At 33.2% G+C, this 10,656-nt stretch overlaps 1 protein-coding gene across 1 annotated transcript in view; it reads right to left on the bottom strand.

Moving 5' to 3' along the window:
• LOC115212047 (myoneurin-like) overlaps positions 1 to 9,414 on the bottom strand; it is a 122,818-nt gene extending 113,404 nt beyond the window's left edge. The window contains exon 1 of the mRNA XM_029780851.2: positions 9,332 to 9,414. The gene's annotated coding sequence lies outside the window, so the exon portion shown is untranslated. The remainder of the gene's footprint in view (positions 1 to 9,331) is intronic.
• Between the last annotated feature and the right edge of the window lie 1,242 nt (positions 9,415 to 10,656).

Raw genomic sequence — 10,656 nt, 5'->3', positions numbered from 1 at the left:
AGACAATTACAACTCTGAATGAAAACTGAATTTCCTCAAATTACATACACACACATAAGTAGTGTACATCCATATATATGTGTGTGTGTATATATATACGTATATATATACATATTTATATATATATATATATACATATATAATATATATATATATATATATATATATATATATATATATACATATATATATATATACATATATATATATATATATATATATATATATATATATATGTATATATATATATATATATATATATATATATATATATATATATATATATAATCATTTAGCATAAAAGTGGAAAAGCTTAAATTTCATACTTTAATTTGACTCAACAACTGTTTCATTAAGATAAACATCAACAAAATAAAAATTGAAGTAAATTTAATTACATTAATTTAAAGACTGTGTTTACCCAAATCATCTGCAATGTTGTGTTATGTTAATCAGAAAATAGTCATCACACACACACACACACACACACACACACAGCTACAGACAAGAACAGAGATGAAGGGGGTTAAAGCAACAGAGAAGGAGAGCAAAGCATTTAAAAAATAGATAGGAAAAAAGAAATGAGGGAGGAAAACAAAGAAAGGAAGGTGTTTGAGAGAGAGAGAGAGAGAGAGAAAGAGAAAGAGACAGAGAGATAGAAAGAGTAATAGAGAGAGGCGGCTGAGGGAGAGAAACAAAGACAGAGAGAGGGACCTATGTAAATAGAGGCTAATGAGTATAAAACAAAAAAAAAAAAACAGAGGGCTAAAAATGAGAAAAGGGGGGAATACAAGGAAAGAAGAGTAAAAAAGATAGAAGTACACAAATATGTACATGTGGGTGTATGAATCTATGTGTGAAGATTTCTAATATGCAGATATGTATGTGTATGTATGTATGCACACACACACAACCACAGGTGGGTGTGCAAAAATAAAATGTTGAAGACACAGGGTAAAAGGGAAGGGAAGAAAGAAATATAAAAATATACTTATGTATGTGTGTGTGTGTGTGTGTATGCAGAAAAAGAGAGAGGGGGGGAAGAGGGGGAGAGGATGAAAGGAAGAAAAGAAGAGATAGATAGATAGAGAGAGAGAGAGAGAGAAGAGAGAGAGAGAGAGGAGAGGAAGAATATGAGGGAGCAGGTCTCAGATTACAGCACTTAAATGTAATCATCCATAGCAGGATATTACATACCAAATCATTAATGCAAACCATTTTCTAAAAAAATAAATTTTGTTTTTTGTTTCATTTTTATATAACATTTTTTGATTTACATAATGGCATGTTTCTTTCCTTTGTTGTTTTTCTTTTTGCCTAAGAGCAAGCCTGGAACACAGCAGAAATGGAAGCAGTAGCAGCAGCAGCAGCAGCAGCAGGGTGTTGGTAGGGTGTGGGTATCTCTTGGGTAGCAAGTATCGATAGCTTCATTAAGGCCCAGAAGCTTAGGTTAATTATTAACAAGCCTTTTATTGTTATATATAGAATGTTAGTAAACAAATTATAATAACCAAGTCTACCCCTTAGATTTTGTCTCTACCAATCAATGCACATAGAAAAAATAAGACTAAATGAAATTGATACATCACAATTTGTGTGTGTGTGTGTAAATGCATATTAAACTTGGTACGTGTGTGTATGTACATGTGTGCATCTATGTATACTTGTTTAAATGATTGGGACAGTGGTCATGCTGAGGCACTATCTGCAAGGATTTAGTAAATCAAATTGATCCCAGTGCTTCCCTATACTTTTTGAGTCTGGAACTTATTTTATCACTCTCCTTTGCTGAACTTAGAGCTCAGTTGTTGACTGCCATGACACTGCATCCTTTAAGGCCCTCATGCTTTCCGAAATCCGCTGAAACTACACCTGATTATACATACACTTTAGATAAGTTGTAGTGTACCTGAGCACTATACACAATGTTTTTTATTATTATTATAAATAAGAGATATAAATAAATCAACAGTTTGTAAAGCAGTGAGGAACAAACATGAAAATACACACACACACACACACACACACACACACACACACGCACACGCACACACATGTATATACATGCATACACATGTGTACTTGTGTTTGTATTATATATGTATCTGAGTATGTATAGATATGTATATAAGGGTATCTAGCCATAGAAAATCTGCCTTGGTGAATGAATCCTGTCTTGCCCCTTACTAGCATGAGAAAGTGGATGTTAGAATGAGTATATATATATATATATATATATATATATATATATATATTCGAAACGTAGAGTAGATGAAACCATAGCGACTGAAGAAAGGGTTTTTTTCTTTGTGTTAATTGTCCTGTACTCTATTTTTTGTTGTTTAAAAAAATGTCCAGTTCCTTGGGTTTGTGTCTATGTTTTCGTTTCTCATTGTGTTCGACATCTTTTTGGTGTCCTGTACTCATATATGCGTGTATATGTACATGTAGAGGTAGGTACGTACATATATGTTTATATATATGCATATGTTTTATTTATTAATATATATATATATGTATGTATATGTGTGTATATATATATATATATAGTATTAGTGTATGTGTATCAGTGTCCCAAATATAACATACTTCTTGTGCCTTCTTTCAATTGCAGTTAGTCCTTAGATAAAACAATTTCTACCCAGTAAATGAGTGGTATCAGTTTCAGGTTACCAATGTGTATTGATGTGAGTGACTGTATAAATGTATGTATGCACTCTATTCATGTATGCATGTGTATGTATATACACATGCACATGTGGTTGTTGGCATGTGTTTTGATGCATGTATGCGTTTATGTATATACATGCATGTATATCCTTTTATTCTTTTATTTGTTTGTCATTTGACTATGGCCATGCTGGAGCACTGCCTTTAATCGAGCAAATCAACCCCCAGGACTTAATTCTTTGTAAGCTGAGTACTTATTCTATTGGTCTCTTTTGCTGAACTGCTAAGTTACAGGGAACATAAATGCACCAGCATTGGTTGTCAAGCGATGATAGGGGGGTGGACAAAGACAGGCACACACACGCACACACATAGACAACAGGTTTCCTTCAGCTTCCGTCCATCAAATCCACTCACAAGGCTTTGGTCAGCCCGAGGCTATAGCAGAAGACACTTGCCCAAGATGCCACACAGTGGGACTGAACCCAGAGCCATTTGGTTCGTAAGCAAGCTACTTACTGCACAGCCACTCCTGCACTTATACATGTATTTAATAATGATTTTTTAGTTGTGCTTAACTCACAAATATAATCCTGCCTCCTATGAGCAAAAGGTGTGAAATCTTAGCAGGATGGGGGAACTTTATTACATTGACCCCAGTGCATGCCTGGTACTTATTTTACTGGCCTCAAAAGGATGAAAGGCAAAATCAACTATGGTGGACTTTGAACTCAGACTGTAAAGTACCAGAAAAAATGCTGTGAAGTATTTTGTCTAACATGCTGACGATTCCGCCAGCTTGGCATTTTAGATAACTCGCAAATATGAAAATATTTTTTCCATGCAAAGTATTTTGCAAAGTTTGGTAAAAATGGAATGAATTAATGATTAGAGCTATAATATAATGAAATGTGATGATGAGTAAAAAGAAAGGGGACATGAAAATAAGGGCATATAAGTAATACAAATAGGAAAAATTTCTTTTCTCAGTGGAAGTTTTCCCATATTTGAGTGTAAATGAACATGTTAAATATAAATGTACACAGCTTATTTTAATCATTGTTGCTTAATGTGCCTGTAACTAATGAATAATTAAAAATTTTTGCATTCTATCATTTTAATCATTATTTAATTTCATTTAATATAACCTCTTTCACCATAGCCACCAAACAGGAAAATTGCCTGCCCAGTGTTATTAAAGAAGAGCAGTAGGGTGCTCTTCTCAATGAACTTGGCGAGTGCATCATCATCATCATCATCGTTTAACGTCCGTTTTCCGCGCTAGCATGGGTTGGACGGTTCGACCGGGGTCTGGGAAGCCAGGGGCTGCTCCAGGCTCCAGTCTGATCTGACAGAGTTTCTACGGCTGGATGCCCTTCCTAACGCCAACCACTCCGTGAGTGTAGTGGGTGCTTTTTATGTGCTTTTAAGAATTGCATAGTATAAATATAGGAGATTTAAACCTGTGAGTTTATATTTGTATGCATGTGAATGATTTTTGTTTTGTTTTGTACATGTTGTGAATGTAATTGTAGGTATTTGTGCATGTATGTGTGTGCATGAATGTGCATTTTATTATTATATTATTAATATATCTGCCAATTTAGGAATTTATGACTGTCTATGAGCATGTGTGTGTTTGTGTACTTCAAATATGCACACAGTTTAACCCTTTAGCATTTAAACCGGCCATATCCAGCCAAAAGTATTCTGCTTGTTCTATGTTCAAACTGGCCATATCTGGTCTCTTACACCAACCCTACAATATCATCTTAAAAATTAACAACTACCTCATCAAAATCTCATAACTACAAGATAATGCATGATTAGTTCAAAACAATGTGGATAAAAAAGCATTAGTTTTGGCAGAATAAGGCAAACACTAAAGGGTTAAGGAATCCATAGGCATGTGTAAAGGCCTGTGTATCCTAAGATTTGTGCATTAATAGATACATGTCTTTTAGTTTTCATGGGAGTGAATAAGTCTAAGTGTTGGGTGGTTTAGGATTGAAATATGAAATATAACTTATCAAATAGTTTACACTCAGTTGATCCCTTTGCAGGTAAATTATTATTAACATCATCATCATCATCATCAACATCAATATCTACATAGCTGATGCTTTTGTTGTAATCATCTTCCCCACCAACCTCACCAACAGCACTGCATTCTCCACTGCTTTGTTGTGGTTGCTTATTTTTATTATTTTTCAGTAGCTTAAATGTTTAGATGCATTTTTAAATTAGCCAACAAAATACAACACACTCACACATATACCAAATCAAACTGATACAGAAAAATTCTCTTCATCATCATAAGTATGTTTGTAGGTGTGTGTATATATACATGTGTGTGTGTGTAAACATGCATTTATATATGAGTGTGTCTGTATATGTATGTGTGTGTGTAGACACTTATGTATGCATATATATGTGCATGTAAAAAGCAATAATATTCGAAAGTATTGCATACAGTGCTCAGGTGCAAATATGCATATATATATTTATTCATATATGTATATATATATATATATATGTGTGTGTGTGTGTGTATGTGCATTATATACATATGTATGTATGATTGTATATATGTATAGTTATACACGTATATATGTATATTTATATAGTTATATATATATATGTGTGTGTGTGTGTGGGCAAGAATGTATTTGTGATTGTGTGTGTGTGTGTACGTATGCATTGCATGTGTACTTGTATGTGTGTGTCTGTTAAAGGCATAACATATATATATATATATATATATATATATACATATATATATATATATACATATATACACATATATATACATATATACACACACACACATATATATATATATATATATATATATATACACACATATACATATATATATATATGCTAACTGATAATTTTCAGAAAGCTAGAGAATCCGTTGAAACGCTTCACTTTGCATGCAACTAGTTATAATGTAAAAATGTTTAAATTACTTTTAAAGAGAGGTGAAAAGATATATTTCCTATATACATATAAATATATATGCACTAGCAATCTTTTCAACATGAAACCTTTTATAAGCATTCCATTTCGGTTTTTAAAAACTTTTCTGAATGACTGAAATGTGAGAACAGGTGCTTCAAACACTTTTCTCTTGAATATTCTATAGGACAACCCCTAGTGAGAAGTTTTGATTGGTAAATTGAAAAATAAACCATGTTTGTAAAAGATATATTTTTCAAGCAGAAAAATCATACTTGTATGGATGTGAGGGTGAAGAAAAATAAAAATGCATTACAGATAAATGGTAAGTACAGAGTTTTTCATAGCCTACTTTACAGGCAAGCAAGTTGCTCTTTTGAGAATTTCACGTGCACACACACGCACACACACACACACACACACACACACATACACACATACATGAATGTACACTTACATATATGTATGTATTTACTCAAGCAAAATGTTTACATATACATCTATAAATATATATATATACACACACATATATACAAATATGTTTATACATTCACATGCATACTATACATATTTACATACATATATACATATAAATATATTTACACACACATACATAGAAACGTGTTCATGAAATCCTTTTATCAATGAGAAGAATGTTAGAAAGAGTAAAATATGAATTGAAAGGGACTTCTAATACACTCCTTCTAGATATTTCAGAAGAAGAAAAGGAAGCTATCTTGTTGCATGTAATGCCAAATAATAGCAGAATGGATTTAAAGATATTCACTGCAGCCTAGATATGAGAGAGAGAGAGAGAGAGAGATCACTGCTCCCCAAAGTGAAAGCTGCCGGCAATGTGTATGACTAAGAAGAAATATGTTCATAAATACACTTAACTCTATTTCAGAACAAAACTACAGTTGAGGTAGAGCAGTGAGTTTTATTTGTAAATAATTTTTATCATCCATGCAATGTTTACACAAGTTTATACTTGAATCAAGAGGTGACTTAGCTCTATGTCTGTCTTTTCTTCTCTGTTTTCCATTTTTTAAAATTTTTATTATGAACAAATGTACATTAGTGATTTTCAACCCAACCCCCAACCCCAACATCTACCATCTCTAGAACCAAAACTGTATTTATCTCATGTCCCACAGTGCAGTAAGAAAAAAAAGTGTTATACAAAATAAGCATAGAATAAATCAGAAAACATTAAGAAAAGAAAGAAAAGAAATCTCCAAATTGGTTGAGAATGAGGAAATGCCTTCAAATATTGTTTTTCTGATCACCACCACCTTCTTCAATAAGACACATGACCAAAGAAGTTCCAACCGTGACCCTCATGTCTTTCTTTCAAGTTTGATATGTATATCTAGTATTATATTAGATAATGTATTCTACCTTTCTAAGAAGGTAGGATTAAATTTGGGTGAAGTTTTTACTGCTATTTCTTGTAGGTCTTGCAACTATAGAGTGATTACCTCACTGGGTAATAGTAACGATGGTGGTGGTGGTGGTGGTGGTCCCTCTTCCCAAATTTGTAGCATTAGAAAAGTTGCTTCATTAACTTCATTTAATAACTGGGGAACAATATATCCTATTATAAAAGTCTAGATGAATTAGATTAGGTTTAGATAATTTATAAATTATTGAGACAAGAAAATGAAAAAAAATCCCTGGTCATTAATCTAAAATGTTAGATAATATTAGGCGCAGGAGTGGCTGTGTGGTAAGTAGCTTGCTAACCAACCACATGGTTCCGGGTTCAGTCCCACTGCGTGGCATCTTGGGCAAGTGTCTTCTGCTATAGCCCCGGGCCGACCAATGCCTTGTGAGTGGATTTGGTAGACGGAAACTGAAAGAAGCCTGTCGTATATATGTATATATATATGTGTGTGTGTGTGTTTGTGTGTGTGTGTTTGTCCCCCTAGCATTGCTTGACAACCGATGCTGTTGTGTTTACGTCCCCGTCACTTAGCGGTTCGGCAAAAGAGACCAATAGAATAAGTACTGGGCTTACAAAGAATAAGTCCCGGGGTCGATTTGCTCGACTAAAGGCGGTGCTCCAGCATGGCCACAGTCAATTGACTGAAACAAGTAAAAGAGTAGAGAGTAATAGTACCAGAAAATATTGGGTTCCTCTGCTATACACATGGGGTACTTGATAAAAGTGAAGCAGAATTGATTATATTACTTTCCTTATTTGTAAATTCTCAGTATCAAATAAGATACATTGTTTTTTTCCAACTTTACATTGCCATGCCAATTTCTCTATTCTAATTTGCATTTCTTTTTTGCTGTTGCTATTTTTTATTAATTTTTCAAGTACTTTTTAAATATCCTGAACTGGTGCAGTACATTACTGCTGCTTAGATTATCAACCCTGTAAGGTTGGTTGTAGTAAAGATTAACTTCGACAGGATTTAACTGAAAGATGAGATAGTTAATGCTACATATTGATACTGTGTTGGCACTATCTCAGCATAGTTAGAGCAGTAGTGTTGAATTAAGACATGATCACACAAGGCAGTTGTTCAGGAGCTCATGGACTCCAGTGCATTGCCTTGTTTGTGGGCCTGTTAAGATGTCCCTGAGCCATAGCTCACAGTCCGGAACCAGTATAAGTATATACTCTTGCCCTAGCATTCTACTTATAATCATTTTCAATGCCTTTATTTTCCGCAAAAAAATAAGATTATTAACGCACACATTAATGATAAACTGGATCTGAATATATATTAAGAGAGAGAGGAAGAGGGCGAGAGAGAGAGAGAGAGAGAGAGAGAGAGCTAATTTTAACAAAACATTATTTAATACTTTTGTAGATATCATGGGTTCAGAAAAATTAGTTACAAAAAAAAAAATTTAAGCTCTGAGAAATTCTTAAGGCCCATTGCAGTATAGATTAAAATAAATACAATTCCTTATGTCATATGCAACACTAGAAACACTCACTACCCTTAATAATAATTAAAAAAGAAAAAACTTAAAAAGTAAAAAAAAAGTTATAGTAAAAAATTATCAAACATTAGCAAAATACAAAACACAACATCAATAACAGACAATTCTAACAACATAGATGTACATGCATAACAAGTCATATCAACACTTAGCAATATATTAGCACTTCACAATATATCATGTTTAGGTGGGCTTTGTGAGGGTTTTGCTTGTGGGCTGTTTTTTACTTTTTTTCACACTGAAGAAATTTGTGATACAAAAAATGATGGAGAGAGAAATGAATGTATCACATAATCAGTCAATTTGTTCCAGTAGCACTAAAGAGATAACAAAACAAAATCTATGGACAACTGCAGAAAGAAGGCCATAAATAGTTTTATAAAGTCTGGTACTCAACTACCTACTAAATTTCTTATTCTACACGAATAATTACTGAATTCCATTTACTGAACAAGACAAGATTTTATGGAGATGGATTATAAAGTTGACAGAAGTGACAGCAATAAGGAACTGATGAATATGCCCTGAGCCCAAGAATTGTAACCAAAGTCAAAACCAGAAAAATCTAAACAACATAGTCAATAAACAACTTATCTATTTATTTTTAGTTATACGACTCAGATTATTTCTTTGACATTATACAACAACAACAACATTGAAAAAAGGAATGAATATTACATGGAATTATTTTTTTCCTTCAACAATATTTGACAACCACAAGGTGAAAGTTTGAACTTACATGTGTAATAAAGCCTATCACTTTCAGGAAGTCTTTCAGGAATATTTATACACCTTCCATGCATATATACAGTAGGCTGAAATAAAAAAAAAGAAAGAAATTAATATTACAATCAATGCTCTGCTGATTAATCTCTTTCATTTATTTATAAAGACTCACAGACACACACTTGCACACAGAAATGCACACAAATACAGATGCATATTTTGAATGCTGTTGATTTTTTTAAAAAAATGTATCCCACTGTTACTGTAGATAAAGTATCAATAAGCTTTTGAATGGAAAAGGACACTGGAGTGGCTTCCAGTTGCTTCTATGCATATATTCTGATACACATACGAATCATATATCAATGCCAGTAAGAAGTGTATGTTGATGTAGAGATGAATTTCTTTCTCACGAAAGAATATATATTAAATGTGTTTATATGTAAAGCACAAATTGAGAAAGAGAAAGAGGGCTTTCAAAAAATGGAGCATAGCTTGAGTTTCAACTCATAAAGAAGGTAAGTGTATGTGTGTGAATGTGTGTGTATATGTGTGTTTGTGTGAATAGATATGTGTGTATGTGTGTGTGTGTGTATCATTGATACAAGAACACTTGTATCATTATTGTTTAGCTTGCAATAGCTACAAAGGACCATTGCTCTACTTTGGTTGTTTTAATGCCATTAATAGGGTGAGAAACACCTCTTCTTCTGGAAAGGATACCTGCCTGTTTCAAGTAGTGTCCCTGGCAAAATGTCATGTTCGTTATATAATTGTGTCACACATATATAACATGTGCTCAGAAGGATGCTAATGTGTGTGTGCATGTCTATGTACACTTGTATACACACACATGTATCATATTGTACACTTAATTGCTTATATATTTATGTATGCATATGATTATTCTTAATAAATAGTTGTGTGTGTGCATGTGTATATAATAACGCTGACAAGCGACTATTTTGGATAGATGAGTGCAGAGGAAAATACAGGGATGCAGAGACTGAAGGGAGGAAAGAGTTAATTATAATGAAAGTTTAAGACAGATAATAGAAATGTTAGTCAGATAGAGCAACCCAACTTCAATTGAAACTATAATGTGGTGTGGTCATACTGTAAAGATTGAAGTGCAAGATGAAAAACAAGCTTTTCAGGTGAAACTGATAACTCAATGAAAAGTGATGCAAATGAAAGAATGACAGATAAAACAGAAAGCCAGACTGACTGACAGACACACAGAAAGTAATAATTCCAACTCCCCACAAGACCAATTGACCTTTCAATGACATTAGACAAGAAAAGTGTGAATGGTAGAGAGGACAGAGCAGTACATGA

The sequence above is a fragment of the Octopus sinensis genome, linkage group LG5 (assembly GCF_006345805.1).
Source record: "Octopus sinensis linkage group LG5, ASM634580v1, whole genome shotgun sequence".
NCBI classification, from domain to species: domain Eukaryota; kingdom Metazoa; phylum Mollusca; class Cephalopoda; order Octopoda; family Octopodidae; genus Octopus; species Octopus sinensis.
The sequence above is the reverse complement of the archived record's forward strand: the minus strand, read 5'-3'. Positions and strand labels throughout refer to the sequence as shown.